We start from the raw sequence: 8,480 nt of genomic DNA on the forward strand, positions 1-8,480 counted from the left end.
TTATTCCAAATTTTTAACCAGTTTCAGATCAGTTCCAATTTCAGTTTGGTTTCTCCTTGATGTATGCATGTGTATTTTTTTGAGGATGGTATCGCACAAGCTACACATTTTCTGATTTTCTAATATTTTGAAAGAATATCTATACAAAAATCGAGAAAGCTGCTTATTAATTAGGTATGTAACAATTACTAAAAGTACTAAAAGAAAGCAATATTAAAAGCTTGACTGTCTGGAAATATTTTTATAAATTCATGTTCTAAGAAATTTCCTATAATTTTAATTTCTGAAGTTTATTGAGTTTTTTAACTCCAAATTCTGGCAAATTTAAATATTCATTGCATTCACTGCAGAGTAGATTTTAATGTTTAACAATAAGAACTATTAATTTGTTGCAGGCAACATTATACGTTTTTATTTGCAACAGTCTCTCATTCTCGTTCGCCTCTATTTTCATTAATGATAATTTAATAATAGCTGTATAACATTGATACGAGACACAATTTCAAGACTATTATCAGTTTCCGGAGTTTATTAAATGAATATTTTTGATAAAATGAAAATTTTTTAATATATCAGTAAAATTTTCAAGTGATTTTGTGTTGAATGAATGCATGCTGTTACATAAAATAGCTGTATAACTTTGATGTGAGGCACAATTTCAAGAATATTATCAGTTTCTGGAGTTTGTTAAATGAATATTTTTGATAAAATGAAAATTCTTTAATATACCGGTATAATTTTTTTAAATGAAGAAGTGATTTTGTTAGTATGGCTACTTGGAATGCTATAAGCTTTACAATAATAACTATGTGATCACTGCTATTTCTAGCATGCTAAACAAGATAGTTTTTAACAAGCTTTCATTTATATATAATATGCGACCGAAAAAGAAAATTTAGCAGCAAAGGCACAACGGCAGAGAGAAAGACGGGCAACTGAATCAGATGAAACCAGGGCAAAGTGACTGAAACAGATGTCTGAATATGCACGGAGACATAGACATGATTCTGTTTCCGTTACACATGACCGACTGGTTAGGGTATCTTGAGAGGAGAATATTCGACTTCAAAATAACGGTGTCAGATCACAAATTGTTGATGCAACACTAAAGAGCTCTTTTCTTTGTGATCATATGGAAGTAGTGGAGTTGACAACCAATCTAAGACTTCTTACATAAGGTCATTCTGATGAAAGAGAGTTTGCTAACTGCCTTTTTAATGCAGGAAATGGTAACATTTCTGTTGAACAAAGCCTAGGTGAATTCAAAATCAAACTACCCAATGACCTTTGCCTTGAAAGTGGTACTCTTTCAGATCTATGTGATTTTGTATATGCTGACCTAAAAAATAACTTCACAAACCCTGTGGCTTGCAACTACTACCATTGTTACTTCAACAAATGAAGCAGCACAATTTGTGAATGATTTTCTGTTGACCAGGATCCCTGGTGAGCTAAATATATACAGAAACTCAGATACAGTTGATAATGAAGCTCTGTACCCAGTTGAGTTCATCAACAAACTTACACCATTAGGGTTTCCCCTACACATTCTCAAACTGAAGAAAAAATGATGTGTAACGCTTCTGAGAAATTTAGATGCTACTAATCGACATTGCAATGGCACATGCATTGTCAGTTTAAATGATCATGTTATTGAGGCTGAAGTTGTTTCTGGTTCTCAGGCAGGATCAACTCTGCTAATCCCAAGAATACCACATGTATCTCAAGAAATGAAATTTCTATTCACATTTACACACAAACTATTTCCTGTCAAGCCAGCTTTTGCCTTGATGTGCAACAAGGCACAGGGACAGACTTTTGAACAAATTGGAATATATCTTCTGACACAACTCTTCTCACATGGTCAGCTATATGTTGTATTATCAAAAGAAGGCTAATGTAAAAATATTGGTTGAAAGAAATGGAAATAGTATGATTACTGACAATTGTGTCCACAAGGAGATACTACTTTAAAGCAAAATATGCTTTTTAGCAAGTTTCAGTAAATAGAATTAACACATAAATTATATGTAAAGTAACATATATTTGCGTGGAATTAAATTGCTTTGGCATATTTCAACACATGCCAAATGAATGATATCGTTATATTAGATTATTTTAAATTTGGGTATATTTGAAAAAAATAAGGAAATGCCATTTCTATGTGTTCTCATAGCGTGAGACTTTTGTGTGTGTGTATCCCTCCATCTACCTATGCACACCTATGGTAAATTCTACCAATTATTAATGATAGATATATATAACAGATTGACTATTTAAAATGTACATTACATCTGCTGTTTTGAAAATAAGATAAAAAGTTTTTAACTGTAGGGTAAGAATTGTTTTCTATGCTTATTTTCATACTAAAAAAAAACAAAAACAATACAAACACTATCCAGTTGTTCCTTGTCCATTCCAGTTCAGCTCATGTGTTTTGTGTTTTACATAGCACTTATCCCTTCTTTCATTTTCAGGCTGGTCTCTTCAATATCTTTTTTCATGCTTCATTTCCTTCCTGTCAACATTACTGACAGGGGAATAACAGCGATCACGGAATCTTGTAGCATCATGATGCAATTGAATAAATTATTAATACATTAACCTTCAACATTTAAACAAGCTATAGCCTGATCAAATATTCTACCTATTCAATATAAAATTGGCCAGATCTGGCCACTCACATTTACCCTGCAATGTCATTCTAAAAATAAACAATCGCATTGTCACAATCTCAAAGCTACAAGATAATGCATGATTAATGCAAAATAATGTGAATAAGCATTACATTTGACAGAGTAAGGAGAAGGCTACAGCGTTAAGCTAGAGTTTTGAAGTTACACTATACAGACTGTTTCCTGTAAAGCATCATAGAACACCAAGCCTTTCATGTAGAAAGATATATCCTTATCATTTAATGTCTGTCTTCTATGCTGGATGCCCCTTCTTATTGCTGACCCCTTTATAGAGTATACTGGGTGCTTTTTTATGTAGTAATGACACTAGTAAGGTCATCAACTTGCAAGACCAAAAAAAGCCTCCAAAGATTGTAAGGGTGGCTACAATCAGCAGGAGAAAAATGTGGGGTGGGTGGCAATAGCTGATATGACAGGTTGCTGAGAGTGAGAGCAAATATGAAAGGGTGTTAAAGATGAGGTATGGCAGTGCTAAGATGTAGCTCAGAGGAGAGGGAGAGATGATTGCAGGTACACAAAGGAATGAGCAATAGAAAATAAAGTGGGAAGGAATGATATTGAGAATGATAGGTGAATGTTAACAGGAAGTGGTTCCAAGGAGAGGGGTAAATGGTAGTGGAAAAGGGTACGAAATATCTGCAGTTCTATTCTCATACAATTACAGTAGCTGAATAGTGCCATAGTTTGAAGAATGACAGAGAGATGGGTGTTGGGAAGATGAGAGGTGGGAGAGGCTTGAATGGGAGAGATTGAGTGCAGGACAAAAGGAGGGTATACAAATAAACATAAAGGAGTTTAGGGTCTCAGTTTCAATGTGACTTCTCAGACACAGCAAATCATCAATCATCTTGATCCTTTATCATCTCTGTGAGGCTCAACATTTTGAGATCAACCTTCTCTACTTCAATCCATATCTTCCTGCATATCCCTTTTCCACAAATTACATCCACACAGCTTTCCTCACCCATACACATCACATGACCATATCAGTGCAGTCTTTTCTCTTACACACTACATCTGTTTCCTCTTATGCCAGTTTTTCTCTCAATGCATTTGCACTTTGTTGTATAAATTGCACTGGCATTGCACATCTAGCAGAGCTTGTTGGTTTCATTCCTTTCATTCTTTGCATGTCCTCTGCCTCAATGGCACTCCATTCTGTTCTTATTCTAGCAACTATACTTTCAGAATGTCTTCTCTGAAGTACCCCTGAGGAACCTGAGCATTGAAGAAAATCTATCTCCTGCGTGCTCTTCATTATTATACTGCTCCTGCACATCTACCCAAGAAAATGTACTTTTTTTTGTTTGCACCTTGTATCTTCATAGCTTGCACTGGGCACACTGCATATACTTTCAACATACACCTTTCCTACATACCAAGTAGGGCCATTTTCCTGAAGGAAGCAGACTCCTGTTTTATTTTCCAGCTAACTGAAACTTGGGTCCTTTGCTTAGTTAACTTTGAGGCCTTTTGATTCCAAGCTTTGCTTCAAGCATGATAGAACTTGTGGCAGAGGAAAATCAAAGAAAAGATGGGACTGAAAGGTGAAAACTGAACTAATCTCAAAAAGGCTGAAACTCATGAAGGGCATAACAAAAGACAGCAAACAAATGAAATACTGTGCTGGGGAAGACCCATGCCTGACCTTGGAAATATGTGTACAGTGATGGATTCAAGGGTTTCACATATTTACAACTTGATTTCTTAATTTCACCGGAGCATAAAAACAGAAAAAAATTTTAAAATTGAATTTACAAATTTCTTGATAAGCAAGTGGTCATATTATTTTATTCATTTTCTTTTTCATATGACTCGACCCTTGTTTGCATATGTATAGATAATGGTGTACCTATGCGCATAGACACTGATGGATTCAAGGGTTTTGTTTATTTACAAATTGATTTAATTTCACCAGAGTATGAATACCTATAATGGTGATACTTAAAAAAAAAAAAATAATAATTCAGACCAATCAAAAAACATGGGTAAGCAACGCATTGTAGGCCACACTATAATTTGTGAAAACATTTATGTGTGCACAGGGGATGCATCAGCCTTCATTTTTTTTAGTTTATCATCCATAATATATACTGGTTTCAAAGTGGCATAGTCATTTGTCCAGCCAATAATTTCAACAGGATCTGATTTTTTTTCCTTGCTATAGCAATTTCCACAGAATATTGGGCCTCTTGCTGGTTTCCCATTTTTCAATTTTTCAACAGCGACATTTTCTAAGTCAAACATATTCTTAGTCATCCAGCACTTTTTGACACACCTTATGAAATCATCGTATTCCTCAAGATCTTCAATAGTGCAACTATTTAAATCAAAGACATCTTCTTTTGGCTTCCAGTCCTCAAATTCTACAATAAGCTTCATATTTCGGAATTTAGTAATGTCTATTTGAGGATCAACCTGATTTCTAAAATCTGCTGAAGGTTGTGAACTTGATTTATCATGTGTTCCTTTCAAAGCTTCATCAGGAAACTGTAAAATAAAACAAACAGTAAAGAAAAAAAGCTTTTATTATTAAAATAATTGTAAAGGAAAATTTGTTCCAAAATTAAAACAAATTATATTTTGTAACTTCATTAGATAATTTTTGTTTAATATTGAATAGTGGTTGATCCATGAAAAATTTTGAAGAACTGTATGTACAATATTGGTGGATAATGAGGCAACAATAGTATCCTACTTCTATCATATTCAGTTATTGGAACAATCAGAGTATGAGAAAACTATTGAAAGTCTGTGTTAGGAAATAATCAGTACAAGTTCATACATTGGAGCAGATTACTCTGCTGTGAAGAAGAGGAGAGTTTTGATGTTTCGGGTGGGATCCTGCACAAACCATATCTCTTATGAAACAGGTTGGTTTATAATTAATTTGTTCAAACAGAACTGAGGTTATACTGTGACAATAACAACTAAGCTATATTTATCATATGAAGTTTCTAAAATATCATTCAGTGTTTAATTAGTAACCTCCATAACATATCTATTTTGCCAGAACTTATTCAATAACAAACTTTGCTGCATATTATACTTTGCCAAAATAAATTAGTGCTTATATGACATCTTTGCAATTCATCTAAGTCTCTTCAACTGTATAAACATAGTTGACACCAAGCAGAATATAACATTCTCTCAATATCACATTGATATGTAGTCAGAGTCGATGACAATCTTTTACCTTTTACTTGTTTTAGTCATTTGGCTGCAACCATTCTGGAGCACCGCATTGAAGTTGACTCCTGAACTTATTTTTCTTAAGTTTAGTAATTATTCTATCAGTCTCTTTTGTCAAACCACTAAATTATGGGGACATAAACACACCAGCACTGGTTGTTAAGTGATGGTGGGGGACAAACACAGGCACAAAGATATACACATAGATATATACATATATATATATATATATACAACAGGTTTCTTACAGTTTCTTTCTACCAAATTCATTTACAAGGCCTTGGTCGGCCAAAGACAACAGAACACACTTGCCAAAGGTACTACACAGTTGGATTGGACCCAGAACAATGTGCAAACATCTCTTTTATCTTTAAATTTTTACTTGTTTCAGTCACATGACTGTGACCATGTTAGGGCACCTCTTTGAGGAATTTTAATCGAAATAATCAATTCCAGTACTTATTGTCTTTTTTAAAACCTGTTTATTCTATCAGGCTCTTTTGCTGAACTGCTAGACTATGGGGACATAAACACACCTATCTACCCAATTCACTCACAAGGCTTTAGTCGGCCCAAAGTGCCATGCAGTGGGTGTGAGCATGGAACCATGTGGTTGGGAGGCAAACATCTTACCACACAACCACGCCTGTGTCTATAAAACAAAAAAAGAATATCATATATATTTGGTATGGTGTACTTTATGTGTGGGTAAGCTCTAAATATCACACACAATTATTAGCAGTAAGAATTTTAAAGTTAAGTTGTTGTCAAGTGTTAAAATAATTCATGATTTTAGTGTAATAAGCATTTAAAATTAGAAATAATTAAATATTGAGAAAAAGACAACATTAGCTAATAATGTTTTAATCATCTTTGATAATTACAGGAAATAACTCCAAACATTTTTCACTCTTACTGAATCTCTTCAGCAAAGGAAGCACGGACTTTGACAAGTAAAGTAGTGAAGAGATTATAATAATAAGATATTGTATGCAAGAAAGCATGAAGAATTAGCTTATAAATTAATCTGGTTAATTACTTCTGTTCTTACAAATTTCTTTTTATAATATTTTACTGAATATTATAGAGTAAATTCTATATTTAATTATTTTACTAAACAAATAAACAGATGCAGAATATCTGCTCTCAACACATGAAAGATATTGCTGTTGAGTAGCATCAAATCAATACTGATCATTGTAGACTTATGAGCAAAGTCATTCTGTTTGTGACCACCTTGTCATTATATGGGTGTTTAAAATTACATTATCCAGTACCGCCTGACTGGCTCCTGTAGGATTTTCGAGCGAGATCGTTGCCGGTGCCCCTGGACTGGCTTGTGCGGGTGGCACATGGGGGACACCATTTCGAGCGTGGCCGTTTTCGTGCGGGTGACACGTAAAAGCACCCACTACACTCTCTGAGTGGTTGGCGTTAGGAAGGGCATCCAGCTGTAGAAACTCTGCCAAATCAGACTGGAGCCTGGTGTTGCCATCCGGTTTCACCAGTCCTCAGTCAAATCGTCCAACCCATGCTAGCATGGAAAGCGGACGTTAAACGATGATGATGATGATGATGATGAATATAACCTTCCTTTTATTAAAATGGAGAAGTATGACAGGAATTTGACTTAATTCTTTTATTTGTTTCAGTCATTTGAATGTGGCCTTGCTGGAGCACTACCTTGAAGGGTTCTAGTCAAACAAATTGACCCCAGAGCTTTTTTTTTTTAAAGCCAAGTACTTATTCTATTGTTCTCTTTTGCCAAAGTGCTAATTTATGGGGATGTAAACATACCAACACCAGTTGTGAAGTGGTGATAGCGAGGATAAATAGTCTCACACACACACGACAGGCTTTTTTCAGTTTCCATCTACCAAATCCACTCACAAGGCTTTGGCTGGCCCAAGACTAAAGACACAGGTCCAAGGTGCCACACAATGAGACTGAACCTAGAACCATGTGGTTGGGAAGCAAGCTTCTTACCACACAGCCATGCCTGCCACCTTCTAGAATTCTATGCATCCATTAGGTAAAGTAACCATGTTCAAGCTCTCTTTGGTTAATTAAAAGATATTGTTTTTACTTTGCAAATGACATTTCACTTCACTTCAAAAACTCCTAAATGTAGTTTCTAATGTTATTTACATTAAATTTCAAATTCAACTTTATGATGAAAGTAAACAAACAAAGTTTGTCTTTAGAAGCATTGAGATGTATTGTAAAATACAGAAATAAATTTATTTTTCAAATGCGTGATAATGCTATAAATAGCTTGATCAGGATAAATTATCCATATAATGCAGAAAAATATGTTACCGGGCTGGCTGGTAACGTATTTTTCTGCATTATATGGATAATTTATCCTGATCAAGCTATTTATAGCATTATCACGCGTTTGGAAAATAAATTTATTTCTGTATCTTACATTAAATTTCAGTTTCTTTCAAGCCAGATCAACGAACTACATTAAGCATCTCTCTCTCTCTTTTTTTTTTTTTGTTAATTTATTTATTTACCAACAAATAGCAGTTAACAATATAATCATATTCATTTATAACCAAGGCAAAAAAAAAATAAGAAAAGCTAATT

General features: G+C 34.3%; 1 protein-coding gene across 1 annotated transcript in view; it reads right to left on the reverse strand.

Annotated features, from left to right (window-relative positions):
• The window catches only part of LOC106870222 (EEF1A lysine methyltransferase 1), a 318,548-nt gene that overhangs the window by 302,564 nt on the left and 7,504 nt on the right, over positions 1 to 8,480 (reverse strand). The window lies entirely within an intron of this gene.

This window comes from Octopus bimaculoides, chromosome 4 (genome assembly GCF_001194135.2).
Source record: "Octopus bimaculoides isolate UCB-OBI-ISO-001 chromosome 4, ASM119413v2, whole genome shotgun sequence".
Lineage (NCBI taxonomy): Eukaryota > Metazoa > Mollusca > Cephalopoda > Octopoda > Octopodidae > Octopus > Octopus bimaculoides.